We start from the raw sequence: 7,645 nt of genomic DNA, 5'->3' as shown, positions 1-7,645 counted from the left end.
GAGTTTTGCTTTATGATCCTTCTATGTAATCGAGTCCGTGAGCTTTATATAATAAAGATTAGTGTTGAGTCAAGGGCTTGATTATTTTGCCATGATCTTGGGTGAATAAAAGAAAAGGAGAAAAATAAAAAGAAATAAAAGAGATCATATGGATCTTATGGAGAGTAATGAGCTCACATAGAAAAAGTATGATGAATAAAAGCTGTTGAGAGTTGACAAACATAGTTTTGGTCATCATTGCAATTAATAGGAAGTAATAAAGAAAGAGAGGTCTTCACATATAAATATACTATCTTCGACATCTTTTATGATTGTGAGCACTCATTAAAATATGACATGCTAAAGAGCTGACATTGGACAAGGAAGACAACATAATGGGTTATGTTTTCTTACATCTGAGATAAATTATATTGTCATGGATCATCCAACATGGTTGAGCTTGCCTTTCCCCCTCATGCTAGCCAAATTCTTTGCACCAAGTAGAGATACTACTTGTGCTTCCAAACACCCTTAAACCAGTTTTGCCATGAGAGTCCACCATATCTACCTATGGATTGAGTAAGATCCTTCAAGTAAGTTGTCATAGGTGCAAGCAATAAAAATTGCTCTCTAAATATGTGTGATTGTTGGTGTGGAGGAAATAAGCTTTATACGATCGTGTGATATGGAAGAAATAAAAGCGACAGACTGCATAATAAAGGTCCATATCACAAGTGGCAATATAAAGTGACGTTCTTTCGCATTAAGATTTTGTGCATCCAACCATAAAAGCGCATGACAACCTCTGCTTCCCTCTGCGAACGGCATATCATTTACCTTTATCTCCTACCTTACATAAGAGTCATGGTGATCTTCACCCTTTCTTTTTACATTTTATCTTTTGGCAAGCACAACATGATGGAAAGATCCTGGCATATATGGTTAATTGGATGTGAGTTTTCATGAACTATTATTGTTGACATTGCCCTTGAGGTAAAACATTGGGAGGCAAAACTATAAGCCCCTATCTTTATGTCACAATACTTATGTCTATTCTCTCTTATTTTACAAGGTTTACATAAAGAGGGAGAATGCCGGCAGCTGGGATTTTGGGCTGGAAAAGGAGCAAATATTAGAGACCTATTCTGCACAGCTCCAAAAGTCTTAAAACTTCACGGAAGTCATTTTCAAAATATATAATAAATATTGAGCACAAGAAGTTCACCAGGGGGCCACACCCTGCCCACGAGGGTGGGGGGTGTGCCCTACCTGGGTGCGCGCCCCTACCTCGTGGCCCCCCTGGTGGCCCTCCGATGGCCATCTCTGCTATATGGATCTTTCGATGAGAAAAAATCATAAGCCATCTTCCCGGACGAGACTCCGCCGCCACGAGGCGGAACCTTGGCGGAACCAATCTAGGGCTCTGGCGGAGCTGTTCTGCCGGGGAAACTTCCCTCCTGGAGGGGGAAATCATCGCCATCGTCATCACCAACGCTCCTCTCATCGGGAGAGGGCAATCTCCATCAACATCTTCACCAGCACCATCTCCTCTCAAAACCCTAGTTCATCTCTTGTAACCAATTCTTGTCTCCAAGCCCGGGATTGGTACTTGTGGGTTGCTAGTAGTGTTAATTACTCCTTGTAGTTCATGCTAGTAGGTTTATTTGGTGGAAGATCATATGTTTGGATCCTATATGCATATTAATACCCCTCTGATTATGAACATGAATATGCTTTGTGAGTAGTTATGTTTGTTCCTGAGGACATGGGAGAAGTCTTGCTATTAGTAGTCATGTGAATTTGGTATTCGTTCGATATTTTGATGAGATGTATGTTGTCTCTCCTCTAGTGGTGTTATGTGAACGTCGACTACATCAACACTTCACCATTATTTGGGCCTAGAGGAAGGCATTGGGAATTAATAAGTAGATGATGGGTTGCTAGAGCGACAGAAGCTTAAACCCTAGTTTATGCGTTGCTTGGTAAGGGGCTGATTTGGATCCATATGTTTCATGTTATGGTTAGGTTTACCTTAATACTTTTGTTGTAGTTGCGGTTGCTTGCAATAGAGGTTAATCATAAGTGGGATGCTTGTCCAAGTAAGGACAGCACCCAAGCACCGGTCCACCCACATATCAAATTATCAAAGTACCGAACGCGAATCATATGAACGTGATGAAAACTAGCTTGACGATAATTCCCATGTGTCCTCGGGAGCGCTTTTCTCTATATAAGAGTTTGTCCAGGCTTGTCCTTTGCTACACAAAGGATTGGGCCACCTTGCTGCACTTTATTTACTTTTGTTACTTGTTGCTCATTACAAATTATCCTAACACAAAACTATCTGTTACCTATTATTTCAGTGCTTGCAGAGAATACCTTGCTGAAAACCGCTTATCATTTCCTTCTGCTCCTCGTTGGGTTCGACACTCTTACTTATCGAAAGGACTACGATAGATCCCCTATACTTGCGGGTCATCACAGAGGCACACTTGTGTCCTTGGCTCTAGCGGCCTTGACCTACCTGTCTCTGATGATTTCTGCAAGTTCATCATCATCAGCTTCGTCTTCATCTGACGGCACTTGAAAAGCGACCTGCTTCTTTTGAGGACTTGGTCGAGAGCCTCGTCCAGCAGTTGCCTTGGTCTTCAATAGAGTGGGACCAGTTGAAGAATGCAGTGGATCTGAGAAACTAGCAGATGCTCCTGAGGCAATAGAGATGTCCGTCATCCTTTGGCACGTGGCGAGATGCGCAGGTGCTGAGGATTTGGTCGGAGCAACTGAGGACTTTGGCGGAGGAGCTGAGGATTTTGAAGTGGGAGCAGCTTGAGGAGTTGGCCGTGAGGGCTTTGAAGAATCTGGCCGTGAGGGCATTGCTGAGGAACTTGGCCGTGAGGGCATTGCTGGTGAAGCACTTGGCTTGTGAGCAGGCTTCTTTGTCATGGCCTTCTTTGGCTTGCTTGCAGAGGCCTCAGCAGTGGCAGCAGCAGAGTCTTCATTGAATTTCCTCACTGCTTCTCTTGCTTGTCTGGCCAACTTGGCCTGGCGCTTGGCCCATTCATTAGGATAATCCTCACCGCGCTTGAGGCTGGTGGGATCTGCTTCTTGGCCAGGTGCCAACGGAGGTCTTGGGCATGGAGGATTGAGAGTGAATTTCTTCATGTACTTGGGAGTAACATACCTATACTCCCTCCACTCTCTTGCCCATCTCCTCTCTATTCTTTGAATGCGCACTTTGCGCTCATTCATGGTTTCCTTTCCATGAGTGGCCTCATTAGGAGTGCAATAGTCCTTGTATATGTCATCGGGGATCTCAAAAGTTGTATTGACCTCAGGCCTCTTTCCTCCCTTCTGTGGCTTCTTTCCATCAACCATTTTCTTCAGATGAGGAATTTGAACAATGGAATTATCTGAAGATGTATGCAACTTTTCTTCGAGGAACGCTGCAAATGAGTTAAGTTGATGAGAACCTGGTGATTCAGCAGCTGACATGAGTACCTATGAACAGAGTATAGTTGTGAGGAATATGGAGAGGTCATATGCGTTCTCAGAGGTTTTTCAAAAAGGAGCAAGTATGAGGAATTTGACCAGATGAGTCTTGAAGAATTTCACTAAGCATTCTTTGTCTTAGGTTCCAGAGATGTATAGATCGAAAATCCACACATTTGAGGAATCTTGAAGAAAAATATAGCTTTAGAGAAATGAATCAAGAACAGATGACATGTGAGGTGTTCAGTGTGTGATGAATTTGAAGTATAAACACCTTTGAAGATTTTGTAGTTATCATTTGAATCAAAGGAGGGCAGTAAAAGTAACTTTTCATTACCCTGGACGAAGAACACGATGAACTGAGAGGTGTAGATGTGAAGTTCGTCAGTTCTGATCTTCCACACCCTAACTTGGCAGAGGAAGACAGCTACGGCGGCGGCGGAGTGAAGAAATCCGCAGCTGGCGCGAGTACGACGGCGGCGAGGTTGAGGCAGTGAAGCTCTTCCTCACCGACGACGATGAAGTAGAGGTGGCGCTAGGGTTTGAGAAGCTCGAGCTGGAGTGAGAACGAGCGGAGTAAAAGTGAAGTGAGGAAGGGAAGGGGTATTTATAGCCACGATGAAAAAACTGTTCGCCCGAAGAAATTAGACGAACGTGCCCCTGACCCTTCTCATTCGCTTGACATGTGTCACCCACGTACTGAGAAGTGGAGATCGTGTGAGATCATGGGTGAATGGATAAGTGTTGTCGTGGGATGTGGAACGGTTTGAGCGGCAAAGTCGAAAATTTAGATAAGATAGGTTTTAAAGTTCCGTTCGCAATTTCTTCAGCTGACAAGGACACAGTGAAGATTTTGAATGAGTTTCAAATAGAACGCACATGAAGAATTTGTGAATAGACTGGGTTGAGTTTAGCATAGAGGGGGAAGGGTCCGATCACATTCACTTAGCGGAACAAGCAACTTGAAAAAATAGCAATAAGTGAATGCTGTAGAGGACATAAACTCACATATATATATACATACATATATATATACATACATATATATATAGCCAATGAAGAAAAACAACGGAAATGGAGAAGACAATGCAAATTAAAAAACAACTGAGGAATTTCAAAGAACTGAGGAAAATCTCAATTGAAGATTTTCAACATTTTGTGGAGGCGTGACCCACCATATAAGAATGATGATTTCAGACACCGCGTACAATTGTTGTAGGGTTCTGAGAATCAAATTCTTTGTTAATTTCTTCACACTTAAGAGTGTTAGTCTTCATTGATTGAAGAAAAAACGTTTCTTCATGTGTCGCACATCTAAGTCATCAATTTTGCATAAGTATTAGGATGGGTGTCCTTTTCAAAGAACATTCGAAGATTCTAGGATATTTAGCTCACACCGCAACTTGCTAAATCTCTTCTCATCCAAGGGCTTAGTGAAGATATCGACTAGCTGTTCTTCAGTCTTCACATGCTCAATAGAGATGTCGCCCTTCAACACACGATCACGAAGAAAATGATGACGAATCTGAATGTGCTTTGTCTTCGAGTGCTGAACTGGGTTATGAGCAATCTTGATGGCACTCTCATTGTCACAGTAGAGTGGCACATTCTTCACGTTGACGCCATAGTCCTTGAGAGTTTGCTTCATCCATAGCAGTTGAGTACAGCAAGAACCAGCAGCAATGTACTCAGCTTCAGCAGTAGACAGTGATACACAGTTTTGTTTCTTCGAGGACCAACAGACCAAAGATCATCCGAGGAAATGGCATGTGCCAGATGTTGACTTGCGATCCACACAATCACCAGCATAGTCAGAGTCCGAAAATCCAATGAGATCAAAAGCTGAGCCCTTGGGGTACCATAATTCAAGTGTTGGTGTGTGAGCTAGATATCGAAGAATATGCTTCACAGCCTTATGGTGTGATTCCTTCGGTGTAGCTTGAAATCAGGCACACATGCAAACACTAAGCATAATATCTGGCCTAGATGCACATAGGTACAATAAAGAACCAATCATGGAGCGGTATACCTTTTGATCAAAGTCAATACCATTTTCATCAGTGCATAGATGGCCATTTGTGGGCATAGGGATTTTGACTCCTTTGCAATCTTGCATGCCGAATTTCCTCGGTACATCCTTGATATATTTCTCCTAAGATATGAATATGCCATTGCATTGTTGACGAACTTGAAGACCTAAGAAGAATTTCAATTCTCCCATCATAGACATTTGATATTCTTCACTCATCATGTAGGCAAATTCATCAGTATAACGTTGGTCAGTACAGCCAAAGATAATATCATCAACATATATTTGGCACACAAACAATTCACCATCATAAGATTTAGTGAAAAGAGTTGGATCAAGTGAACCGGGTTTGAAGCCTTTCTTCATGAGGAATTCCTTCAAAGTATCATACCACGCCCGTGGGGACTGCTTGAGGCCATAGAGCGCCTTATTGAGTTTGAAGACTTTGTCAGGATGCTTTGGATCTTCAAAACCTGGGGGTTGAGCAACATACACTTCTTCCTCAAGCTTACCATTGAGGAATGCACTTTTCACATCCATTTGATATAAAGTGATATCATGATGGTTAGCATAAGCAAGTAATATGCGAATAGCTTCAAGTCTAGCAACAGGTGCAAAAGTTTCATCGAAATCAATTCCTTCAACTTGTGTGTAGCCTTGAGCTACAAGCCGTGCCTTATTCCTTACCACAAGGCCATTATCATCTTGCTTGTTGCGGTAGATCCACTTTGTGCCGATGATATTGTGCTTGCGAGGATCTGGATGTTTGACCAATTCCCAGACGTTGTTGAGCTCGAATTGATGTAATTCCTCTTTCATAGCTTGAATCCACTCAGGCTCCAGAAATGCTTCATCTACCTTAGTGGACTCTGTGATAGAGACGAAAGCAAAGTGCCCACAAAAGTTAGATAAATGTGAAGCTCTTGAGCGTGTGAGAGCACCTGGAATGTTGATGTCGCTGATGATTTTCTCAATTTGCACTTCATTTGCGACGCGGGGATGAGCGGGTTGACGTTGAGGAATTTGATCAGCATTTTCTTCAGCACCGTTTTCCTCAGGTGCATTAGCATGACGTTCTTCATGCTCTGGAATAATTTCTTCAGCTGATTCTTCAGTAGGAATGACATCCTCTGTAGCCTTGAGCTTAATAGATTCCTCAGGAGGTATTTCATCTGTCATAGGAGGTAGATGCTCTCTTTGCGAGCCATTAGTCTCATCGAACCGCACATCTACAGTTTCAACAACCTTGTCATGACAGGTGTTGAAGACTCTGTAGGTGTGCGAGTCCTTACCATAACCGAGCATAAAACCTTCATGTGCTTTTGGTGCAAATTTAGAATTGTGATGAGGATCTCTAATCCAACATTTAGCACCGAAGACTTTTAAATAACTCACATTGGGTTTCTTGTCAGTGAGAAGTTCATATGCTGTCTTCTTGAAGAATTTGTGAAGATATACCCTGTTGATGATGTGGCATGCAGTATCAATTGCCTCAGGCCAGAAGCGAGGAGGCGTCTTGTATTCATCAAGCATAGTGCGGGCCATCTCAACAAGAGTCATGTTCTTGCACTCCACGACGCCATTTTGCTGAGGAGTATAAGGAACAGATAACTCATGAGTAATACCAAGTTCATCAAGATAGTCATCAAGGCCAGCGTTCTTGAACTCAGTTCCATTATCACTCCTGATGTGCTTGATCTTCACACCAAAGTTAGTTGAAGCCCTAGAGGAAAATCGTTTGAAGACTTCCTGCACTTCAGTTTTGTAAGTGATAATATGGACCCATGTATATCGAGAGTAATCATCAACAATGACAAAGCCATATAAAGATGCAGCATTGGTAAATGTGGCACAGTGAGTAGGGCCAAAGAGATCCATGTGAAGCAATTCAAATGGTCGAGTAGTAGTCATGATAGTCTTTGCTGGATGCTTGTCCTCGGTCATCTTTCCAGCTTCACAGGCTCTGCATACGTGATCCTTGAGGAATTTGACATTTTCAATGCCAATGACATGCTTCTTCTTCGCGAGCATGTGTAGATTCCTCATGCCAGCATGACCAAGTCGTCGATGCCATAGCCAGCCTTCTGAAACTTTTGCAAGAAGACATGTAGCAGGTTGTGGTCCTGTAGAGAAATCAAAAATATACAA

Source organism: Triticum urartu, chromosome 6, assembly GCF_003073215.2.
Source record: "Triticum urartu cultivar G1812 chromosome 6, Tu2.1, whole genome shotgun sequence".
NCBI classification, from domain to species: Eukaryota; Viridiplantae; Streptophyta; class Magnoliopsida; order Poales; family Poaceae; genus Triticum; species Triticum urartu.
The sequence above is the reverse complement of the archived record's forward strand: the minus strand, read 5'-3'. Positions refer to the sequence as shown.